Here is a 12,358-nt window from a genome sequence, read left to right as displayed (position 1 = left end):
CGGTAGCAGGATGTCAAAAACGATGGGAGGGGCAATGATATAAAAAAACAGGCCAGCACGACTTCTCTCACAAGACGACGCCGTTGCCGTCAGCACCTACTAGGAGGACCAGACCCCTCGCACCTTTCCTTGTCTTCATGTCAATAACTCTCTGTTAAATTGTATGAAAATATCAACAGGGTTTTTGTTTATTGCAATGACCGACTCATGAATTAGAAAATGACCAAGTCAGAAGAATGATTGGGGCAAGCTGTTTTCCAGGGTATCTTTAGGGATGGCAGTTGACCAGGGTGGGGGTCCCCACCTTCATTTTCCTACGGTTTGGATTTTAACTTTCATCCTCGGTTCAAAACTTCAAACTAAGCAAAGCGGGGCGGGGCCCATTTCTCCTCGGTCCATTGTCATCCTTAGAAGAATTGGGGACGGAGCAGAGATGGGGCAAGGCAGAGATAAGGACGAGGACGGGGCGGGCGGGTAAAGCGTAAGTCCATCTCCGCCTCCATCCCGCATGGGTTTTGTTTTTAACCTTCATCCCCGCATTCATCCCCGTTTCATGTCCTCCATCTAAGGGTGGCAAAACCTGACCCGACCCGCCAACCCGCCTCTTAGGCGGGTTCGGGTTGGGCAAAAATGAACCCGTTTAATAAACGGGTTGACCCGCCTAACCCGTTTATTAAACGGGTTGGGTTCGTGTTAGGGGTACACCAACCCACCGGCCGCCAACCCGACCCGGTAACCTGCCAACCCGTTTACCCGACCCAACCAGTTTATTAAGCGGGTTGGCGGGTCGTGTCGGGTTACCTGTTTAATAAACGGGTCAGGTTCATGTTTGCCACAGCCGACCTGTTTAATAAATGGGTCAGGTTAGGGTTGAGGTATGCTGACCCGCCAACCCGACCAGATTGCCACCCTTACCTCCATCTTCGGTCCAAACAGGGTGAGGCGGGGTGGGGCCCCATTTTCCCCGGGTCCACTGCCATCCCTAGGTATCTCGTAGCCATGATATTTTACATATTTTATAAAAAAAGAAAAAGTTAACACTCGTGAGTGCTTTACATAAACTGGATATTTCGTTAATTTAATCTCTAAAAAAATGATTTCTAACATGAGGGTTGTGCGAGATCCAAGACAAAACGGGGGCTGGCCTTTGCTCGGACTTGGTTCGGTGCAATTAGAAGGGGGTACAAATGGATCGTGATTTAGTCTCATATCCAATTTGGCCATGGGCACATTATATTCAGATATGGACTTTGAAGACACGCTCGATTGTGTTTTGGAAAAGGATTGGGTCCCATATCATCCGACCTTTTTTGGATACAGATTCAGATTCAGTTGATATTTTTCTATTAAATAGATATTTGTACATGTATGGATGAAATTCAGCCCATCTTCACTTTTTACATGGGAAATCACAGTTGGAAACTGTTTCTGTGCTGGGTACAAGTTGTTACCATATAAAATGTTGGTCACTGCATTCGATGTAGCCCAGATCTGGATTTGGGGATTGCAGTCTGACCCGTTTGCAACTTTAGCCATTAGTTGCTAGATTTTAATTAATTAAGGATGCAATGAATGTGAACTCCAACCTTGCTGACGTAGGTAGGTTTTAATTGAGTCCAGGTGGGATCCAATAATAACATGGTTGGTTCATGCTGGGATCCAGCTCCAAAATGAGACAGGATCAGGTCCAAAGTAACCTTGGACAGAAAAACCGTCCACGGCACCTAGATGTCGTTCACCATGAAAATGAATGGCACTCAAAACCTAGCTAAATGCACTCAGTTTTAAATAATTATCAGCCATCCATATTCCCTGATCTAGAGACTTATTGATCAGTGAATTCTGTCTATGACATCGATGTGTTGTTTATGAGGTGAGTGCATAGACTGCCTTGGTCACTGTAAGGTATATCAGTTTGCCCATTAATCGTTGATACCTTTCAATATCCTTGAAGGAATCCCTCTCAATTTGAATCAGCTTATAGTTGACTTCGATAAGAGTATCCACAGGCTTAGCCCCAAATTTTCTAGTCTCTTTTAAGAGATCCATGGCATATTTTTTTGTAATAAAAATAATCCCTGTTGTGAGTGTGCCACTTCTATTCTCAAGAAATATCTTAGTTTTTTCAGGTCTTTGATGTCAAATAACTCATGGAGGTATTCTTTTTTTTTTTTTGGATAATCATGTTAGGGTTAAGCTGACCGTAGGTATTTCTTTTAACTTAGAGATTTCCTGTTATTGTCCTTGGTGATGAGGAGATCATCAACTTACACAAGAACCACCAACATATAGGAATTTGTCCTTTGTATAAATAATAAGTCGTCGACATTCATCCTTTGAAAATCTTTCTCTAGAAGAGTTGTACTTAGCTTGGCATACCAAGCCCGAGAGACTGGTTTAGGTTATAGATGGTCTTTCTTAATTTGCACACCATCTCATGTATACTTCTTCTTTTAGGTCACCTTGGAGGAAGACATTTTTAATGTCTAATTGAAAGAGTTTTCAATTGTCATTGAAGGCCACAAACAATAGGACCCTTAGTGTTCATCTTGGTCACAGAACAAACATTTCTTGGTAGTCAATCCCTTGGGTTACGGTAAACCCTTTTGCGACAAGACTTTATAGTGCCATCACTTTTATATTTTATTTTATGGGTCCACTTACATTGCATCACTTTAGTTTTGAAAGGGGAATCACATCCGTGGTCTAATTCTTATAAAGAGCACTTAGTTCTCGTTGCGGTTCCTGATGGGATGAGACATTACTAAGAAAAGCTAGGAAGCTCTTGGGAAGATGCTCATAGTTTATCATAGTTGATGTAGTCTTCCATAGGATATGAAGTAGCATTGTAAGTTACAAAGTCTTGGAGCCTCTAGGGAGGTAAGTGACTCTCTCTGATCATCTAAGAGGGGCAACATCTAGCTCCCTTTCTTCATCAACCAAGTGATTGCTGGATTTAGGGCCATCAGGGGGTCATTGAACTCTTGGGTATCAGGAATTTGAGTGACGCAGAAGTCATCTAAATGGCTTGAGTTAAGGAGAGCATGGCAGCTGCTAATCTCCTGAAACTCAAGCCCGTTGTGACTGCTCAAAGTAAGGATGTTGCTCTTCAAAGTAGGCACCTTGAGATATATACAATTTTTTTTACATCATCATAGCATCAATAGAAGAGTATATGAGAAACACACATTTGATAGCTCAATAATTGAGTTTGTCCCACCCCTAAAGGGGCTTAACACATACATAGTGCATCCAAATATATGAAAATGTTCAAGGGACACTTTTTTGCCCTACAAAAATTTCCAAAAGAGATTTACCTTATAGTTTTGAACTAGATGCCAATTAAACAAATAACAAGCCATAAGGATAGTTTCAATCTAAACATGTTTCAACACATTAATTTGAAACATGAGGGCTCTTGTGACTTCAAGGAGGAGATTATTTTTTCTTTCGGCAACCCCCCAAAGCTAGGGAGTTTTTACATAGGTGGTTTTCTGGTCAATTCTTTCAATACGTAAGAAGTCTTGTAGGATCAAAATCCTACCATTAAAAACAAAGTTTTTATTTAAAGAGATTTATAGAAAATATTTCTTTAAAAATTGAATTTTTTTCAAACAGATGTAGAGATTTAGTGTCATTGTGCCCAAATTTGTCTTCATTTTTTAAATATCCTTTCTTTTTATAAATCACAATTTTTTTCTTACTTTTGTAAATCATAGGGAAAGACTTAGATAGTAAATTGAGGGACACAAAATATAGGATCGATTAAAAAAGCATGATATAGTAAAAATATGCAAAGGTTGGGCAAAGACATAATTTCATTCATTCATTGTGTATGATCAATAAGTTCACAAGGTTTCAAAATGTGGATCTCATATCCATCACAATTACAAATTGGTGGGTATACATATATCATGACACCTAAACAAAAACCATGAAGCAGCTCTGAATCCACCATCCAAAAGTTTGTCGAGCTTAGTGTACCTTATTGATCCGCCTAGACATCCCCTGAAAAACATTAAAATTAAAAAAATAAGACTACAACATGTCTTAGTATGATCCCCAACAATGAACCATACATACAAGGCCACTGCATGGATCAACTCTCAAAGGAACCTTACAAGGTTGGTGACTCAAGGAAGAAAAGACTAATCGGATCAAAAAGTCAGCACAAAGCTAGACAACAACATATCAAAAATATGCATAGCAAGGGTTGACCCTCTTGACTCAGGAGTCGGCCTTTCAGGTTACTCTGAAAAAGCTTGGCAACACTGAGGAGTTGACCCTTCTGGTCACTCTACAAAGAAACACAACTTTAATTCATGAATTTTTATGCATAGGTGTTTTATTAGATCTTCTACTTAGTTGTTATTGCTTAAATGAAATGCATTCACACATCTTTAGTTTTTCTTGCAATTACTCACCACAAGGGGCACCAACATTATAACTAACTATAAGCACCTCAAGCCACTTAAAGGAGGCTCATTCAATCACTAATTTGTTCATTTTTACCCTAAGGTAGACACCGAGAACAGACACTAGAGTCCAAAACCCTTCGTCAAGGCATCTCTCTTCCTAAAGATTGTACTGCACTACCAAAGCTAATAACCACAACTATAGTCCTCTAAGCCATTGTGGTCGAAGATTGGGTCTTAAACCCAAGAAGCAACACAGATCCACAAGGTGGTCTCCTAATACCTGTGGTCAGAGATGGGGTCCTCGACCCAAAAGCAAATAACGGATCCATTGGATGGTCCCCTCTCCTCCGTGGTAGGAGACGAGTTCAACATCTGAACCAAATTGACAAGACTGCTTCCACTAGCAAGTTAACCACCCCCAGATCCCATAGAATTGCCCCTAATGCCTATGGTTGGGGACAAGGTTCACATCTCACCTTTAAAAGGACACGGATCCACGGGATGCCCCCTAAGTTGTTGGGGTATGAGACTGGGTTCACATATGACCCAAGTGATAGGACACACCATTTGTTAGTTAACCATCTAAAAATAGATCCCTCAGGCTTGGTGTAGTCACCTCATATTTCAAAGCATGAAAAAAAAAATTAGTATGTTCTTATAGTTATTATCAGTTCATTATTCACATAAATTTCATTGTACCTCTTAGGTACCTTCGGGTCTTCACCCAACAACAAATATTACACTTGGGGTCCATGACCCTCTCATTCATGCTATTTAGTTAATTCATTACATGTAACTCATCAAATCATATAGGCTTATTCATGCCTAGAAAACCATGATTACACATATATTATGCAACAAACATAAAATCATACATCAATCATGTGTGCATCCTTGGACAAATAGGTCATTTGGACCAAAGACAAAACCTCAAGACTACCAAAACAATAACATGCAATCATTCTCCACCTCACATCATGCCAAAATAACACAAAAAGTCAAACATAAAAGCCACCAAATAATAGCATGCAATCATCCTCCACTTGGTCTTTCAAACCTCACATCATTTAATATAGCATGCAGAAATACATCTTATGCTAGAGAAATACTAAAGCATCCTAATACAAAAATCTAAACCAAACTTCACATCACATAAATCTCATTGTACCTCTTAGGTACATTCAGCTCTACGCCCAACAATAGAGATCACACTTTGGGTCCATGACCCTCTCATCCATGCTATTTCGTTAATTTATTACATGTAACTCATCAAATCATATAGGCTTATTTATGCCTAGAAAACCATGATTGCATATATATTATGCAACAAACATAAAATTATACATCAATCATGTGTGCATCCTTGGACAAACAGGTCCTTTAGACCAAAGACAAAACCTCAGGGCCACCAAAATAATAGTATGCAATCATTCACCACCTCACATCATGCCGAAATAACACAAAAAATCAAACCTCAAGGCCACCAAATAATAGCATGCAATCATCCTCTGCTTGGTCTTTCAAACCTCACATCATCATTTAATATAGCATGCAAAAATACATCTTATGCTAGAGAAATACTAAAGCATCCTAAAACAAAATCTAAACCAAACTTCAATTTCATCATTAAATCAAAGCTTAAATCATCCTAGGCCATGATACATCCTAGGATCCAATATATATAAAAAAATATCAAAACCACTTTCATATATTAATCAAAAAATTCATGCTAAAATGAAATATGCTCAAAAAAAAATTCTAAGCATATGATACATGAGATTCATTATATATATATATATATATATATATATATATATATATATATATATATATATATATATATATATATATATATATATATATATATATATATATATATATATATATATAGTAGCATGTATCTTCAAACACGTAAAGTGTGTGATGATTGTTTGGACAAAGCGTTGACATTGATCACGAACAATCAAATGATGATGTTGTCGTCTAATTTTTTTTTCGCAATCGACATTGATCATCGTCGCTAAAAGAAAGTCTGGACAGAAAAACATACACTTAGCATTGGTTCAAAAACCGTCACTAAATCATTTTTTTAAAAAGATGTTCAGTGTTACACCGCACATTCGAACAAGTTTGAAGGAAAACGCGTCGGAAGATATGGGCTTTCCTAAATATATATCAAAATCCAAAAAAAAACAAATATGCTAGGATTTCAAATCAAAAACTATTTTTTCACATGGGCACTTAATACATATTGAAATCAAATCAAAACTGATTCTATATATGTATATATTATATGACAAAATAAAAAACAAAACTAATTTTATATAGGCATATACTACATAATACATGTTGAAATCAAATCAAAACTGATTCTATATAAGCAAATATTACATGATGAAATCAAGACCAAAACTGATTTTGTATAAGAATTTACTATACATTGAACTCAAAAATCAAAACTGATTTTATATACACATAATAAATGTTGAAAATCATATCATAGTTTAAAAACTCATTGGGTTGACCTGGTGACTCGGTTGACTCGGCCTAGATCACTTAGTTACTCGGTCAAATAAGGTATTAAACTCATTTTTTATAAAATCTGGATGAGTCATGGGTTGACCCGACCAAGTCATGCATATATATACATATATAATTATATATTATGCAAAATATAATATAAATATTATGTATATTATATATAAAAATATTTTTATACATGTATTACTAAAATTATATATTAAATATATTATAAAAATATCATATAATGTATATTATATATAATATATTGGTAAAATACTATAAAATATAGATAAATATATACATATATTTATATATTTATATATTTATATATTTTATATAAAATATAAAGTTAACATGACACGACTGAGTCATCGAGTTGTCCCGATCGAGTCACGAGTCACTCAAGGATAAGCCAAGTGACGAGTCATTGGGTTTTAAAACCATGAATCAAATTACATATGTGCATGCTACATGTTGAAATCTGAATCCCAAAAATAAATTTTACATAAGCACATACTACATGCTAAAATCAAAATCTCAAAAAATATTTTACATAACCACATAATACGTGTTGAAAATCAAATCTCAAAAATAGATTTTACATAAACACATAATACATGCCAAAAATCAAAATTCTCAAAATAGATTTCACATAAGCACATACTACATGCTGAAATCCAAATCCCAAAAACAAATTACACATAAACATATAGTACATACTAAAAATCAAATTATATATGCATATACTACATGCTGAAATCCAAATCCTAAAAAAGATTTCACATAGACACATAGTACATACTAGAAATCACATTATATATGCACATAATATATGCTAAAATTCAAACCCCAAAAATAGATTTCACATAAGCACATACCACATGCTGAAATTCAAATCTCAAAAATAGATTTCACATAAGTATATACTACATGCTGAAATCCAAATCCAAAAAATAGATTTCATATAAGCACATATTGAAATTCAAATTCCAGAAATAAATTTAATATAAGAACATAATATATGCTAGAAATCAAATACTAACAATAGATTTCACATAAACACATAATACATGTTGAAAATCAAAATCTCCAAAACGGATTTCATATAAGAACATACTATATCCTGAAATTCAAATCCCAAAAATATATTTCACATTAGCACATATTATATGCTGAAATTCAAATTCCAAAAACAGATTTCACATAAGCACATAATACATACTGAAAATAAAATCTCAAAAACAAATTTCATATAGGCACATAATGCATGTTGAAAATTAAAATTCCCAAAATAGATTTCATATAAGCACATAATACATGCTAAAAATCAAAATCCTCAAAACACATTTCACATAAGCATATATTACATGCTGAAATCTAAATTCCAAAATTAGATTTCACATAGACGCATAGTATATGCTAAAAATCAAATTACACATTCACATACTACATGTTGAAAATTCAAATAAAAAAACAGATTTCATATATGCATATACTATATGCTGAAATCCAAATTTCAAAAATAGATTTCCCATAAACATATAGTATATGCTGAAAATCAAACTACATATGTACATACTACAAGATAAAAATCCAAATATCAAAAAAAAAAAATCATAGTGTATGCTGGGATTCAAAAACCAATTTTTACATAGTTTAAAAAGTGACTTTTTTTTACATAGATCAAACTGATTTTTACATGGTGCTTGTTGTAATTCTAAGTAAGATTGTTCAAGACCATACCACTAACACTAAAATCATAAAAATATGTAGACCATGTTAATCAAAAAGACAATGACCAAGCTACGACAATTCTCACCCATGAATCACGAGCATAAACTGTCCTCCACTAGATAGCAGCACACACCTTCCATCAGGGTGTGTTAAAGGGGTGAAGTCCAAAGCCAACAAGAAGAAGAGTGGGGAAGAGTAGGTAGAGAGTGTCGGTTGGGAGAGTGGGTGCAAGGGAGAGAGTGGGAGAGTGAGAGTCTGAGGGGGAGGGAGAGTGGAATGCATGGGAAGGGAGAGAGGAGAGAAAAATGAGAATGAAAAGAGAAAAATATGGTATAATGATGGTGGAGATGAGGTGGCAAGGAGAGAGGGAAGGTGGGTTGCCATGTGACAATTTCACTTGACCCCAATCCATGCAATCTCCCCACTATACCCTTCCAACCAAAATGATTACCAAAAAGGTCTAAAATATGCCCAAAACACCTTCAACCTATCTCCAAAATTTTCAAAATATCATCCCTCAAAAGGACCCATCACCTTTATAACTAATTAACATTATGTCCCTTGGATTGGATCTCAATCCAAATCCAACCAAACTCAACCTAATTATAAGGCTAATGCACGTGGGTTTTGGATCGAGTCCTGAACTAGTGAACCCCAAAACAGCAAACCCAACTTTGAAACTTGAAATAAATGAAAATGATTAAGGAAATTAAGGCTAAAAAATCAAGGGAGTTATATTTCTACCCCACTAAAAAAATTTGTTCTTGAAATTTGGATTAAGACACTTACCGAACAAATGTGGATGACGCCCTCGCATATCGCTTTAGAGCTCCCAGGTGTACTCTTTTAGGCCATGATGCTGACATCTGACCTTGACCAACATAATACTCTTATTTCGCAGCACATTCTCATGTTGATCGACAATCTCTATTGGTTGCTCTTCTGTTGTCCAATCCTTTTGCACCTCTATGTCCTTATGCTGAATGACGTATGAAAACATCATGCACCTGCATGAACTATGGCATAGAGCCACATAGTAGGTTGCTTCCCCAACTCTCTGAAACACTAAAAGGACCTATGTACCTAGGGCTCAACTTGCCCTTCTTACCAAACCAGAATATACTTTGGGTTGGTCCAATCCTCAAGAAAACATGGTACCCAATCTCAAACTCAAGCTCATGGTGCCTTTAATCTACATAGGTCTTTTGCTTGCTCTATCCAAATAACAGACACTAATGAATCATCTGCACCTTATCTACATAGTATAGGATGATCAGCAATAATTTCAACACTCTCATGCCAACATCGCTTCAACATGTTGATGTTCGACAAGGCCTCTCATACAATGCCTTAAACGATGTCATCTCAATACTAGCATGAAAGCTATTGTTATAGGCAGACTCAACCAGCTTCATATGTTGATCTCATTCACTTGACCACTCTACAACATATGATCTAAGCATGTCCTCCAAAGTCTGATCCTCTCTGACTATCCATCAGTTTGAGGGTGAAACAATCCTTAGGAATCCGCCATCTACCCATAATTTTGATAACATTGTCATCATCATACACAAAATGAGATTCTGACATGCACGAAGCTGCCAAATATCTCTCAAAATCTAGCTCGACTTCTGTATCAAAGCAATACGATAAAAAATCTGAGGTCGGGCTACTACATTAGAGCACAAAATATGATCTGAATCTCCCATGATTGGTTATCAGTCGATGAAATCCATCAATAACTACTAATCATAGCTAGTCAAATATGCAACACATCTACTACCACATTAGCCTTTCCTGGGTGACATGGGATAGAGAAGTCATAGTCTTTTAAGAATTTTAATCATCTCTTCTTCCTCAAATTCAGCTTCTTCTATGAGAATATGTACTTGAAGCTTTTATGATTTGAAAATACATTGAACCTCTTGCCATTTAGATAATGTCATCAAAGCTTTAAAGTAAATACCACTGCGGCTAACTCTAAATCATGAGTAGGATAATTGCGCTCATGAATCCTCAACTGCCTAGAGGCATATGCAATCACATTCCCATGTCGCATCAACACACTACCAAGCGTGATACCTGAGGCATCACTATAGACAACGAAGCCTCCTGAACTTCTCAGTAAGGTCAAAACTAGAGTTATAGTCAATCTCCTCTTCAACTCTCAAAACTCTCATCACACTAAGATGTCCACACATACTCAGCTCTCTTCCTCAACAACTTAGTCATTGAAACTGCAATCCTAGCAAAATCGAGAATAAATCTCTGATAGTATCCTACTAGACCTAAAAAGCTCTAAATCTTTGATACACTCCTCAGTGGATCTCAAGAAAATTGCTTGCACCTTGGTCAAATCAACCTTTACTCCATCACCAAAGGTAACATGTTTCAAGAAGACAATATGGTCCAACTAAAACTCACACTGCAAGAACTTGGCATATAATTGATATTCTCTTAATGACTCCAATATAATCCAAAGTGGACACGATGTTGTTCCTAGCTCTTTGAGTATACCCGAATATCATCGATAAACACGATGATAAACTGGTCCAATAAACTCCTGAAGACACAGTTCATCAAGTCTATGAAAGTTGTGGGAGCATTCATGTGCCTAAACGACATCACAAGAAACTCATAATGACTATATCTTATCCTAAAAGAAGTCTCGTGCACATCATTTGGCTTGATACACAATTGATGTTAGACTAATCTCAAATTTATCTTCGAGAACACCCTATCAAACCTCAACTGATTAAAAAGATCTTCAATATTAGGCAAGTAATACTTATTTTTTAATGTCACCTAGTTCAACATATGGTAATCTGTACATAATATAGTACAAAACGAAAAACAACTCTCAAAAGCAGTCTCAGATTCAACTACGTAGATGCCACCGAGTCTATCGTGTTGTACCATCTGCCTACTTGCTACTGAGCTCCTGAAAATAATTCATGAAGTAGAGTGAGACTATAAGTGTCTCAATATGATCCAACTACTCAACATGAATCACTAAGACTAACATAACAAGCATCTACTATTGGAGCCCATCATGGTCAAAACTCAAATCCTAACACTCGAAGAGTCGACCCTTCACTCTTAGAAGTCAACCTTCAACCACACTCAACATATCAAGAAAATATAAGAGGCGTTGACCCTACCATTTCAGGGATTGCCCCTGACTAAGGAATCAAACATGCAATTGTACAAGGATGAGAAATCGACCTAGCACTCTCAGGGGTCGACCCTCAAGCCAAACCACCATTCCAAATAAGACAATGTCGACCCACTCAACTCATGGGTTGACCCTTAGGCTAAACTTCCAAACTCTCCAAAGTACTCACAGAGTTGTCAACTCCCAAGCTCGACTAAGTCATCTCTGAGGTGCCCAATGCACCCAACTCATAGACTCATGCTATATCCACTTATAATCTTAAATGTCTAGGTTATCCTTCAGTCTTGTTTCTCTTGTATTATGTGGCACCTCAATCCTCTATAATCTTAGTGCATCATGCGACAATACAATGTATCCTCACAATATTGGCATCAAATCACCATACAACATACCACTTTCTTTACCAACATAAAGTCAACATCATAATGTACCCCATTAGGTACTAACATCAAGTTAAAATATAGCATACCATCACAGCTCCAGTATGAGGCCAAACTCGCATTGTACC

Source organism: Nuphar pumila, chromosome 5 (assembly GCF_984573655.1).
Source record: "Nuphar pumila chromosome 5, dmNupPumi1.hap1.1, whole genome shotgun sequence".
Classification (NCBI taxonomy): Eukaryota; Viridiplantae; Streptophyta; class Magnoliopsida; order Nymphaeales; family Nymphaeaceae; genus Nuphar; species Nuphar pumila.
Note: the sequence above shows the minus strand (reverse complement) of the source record.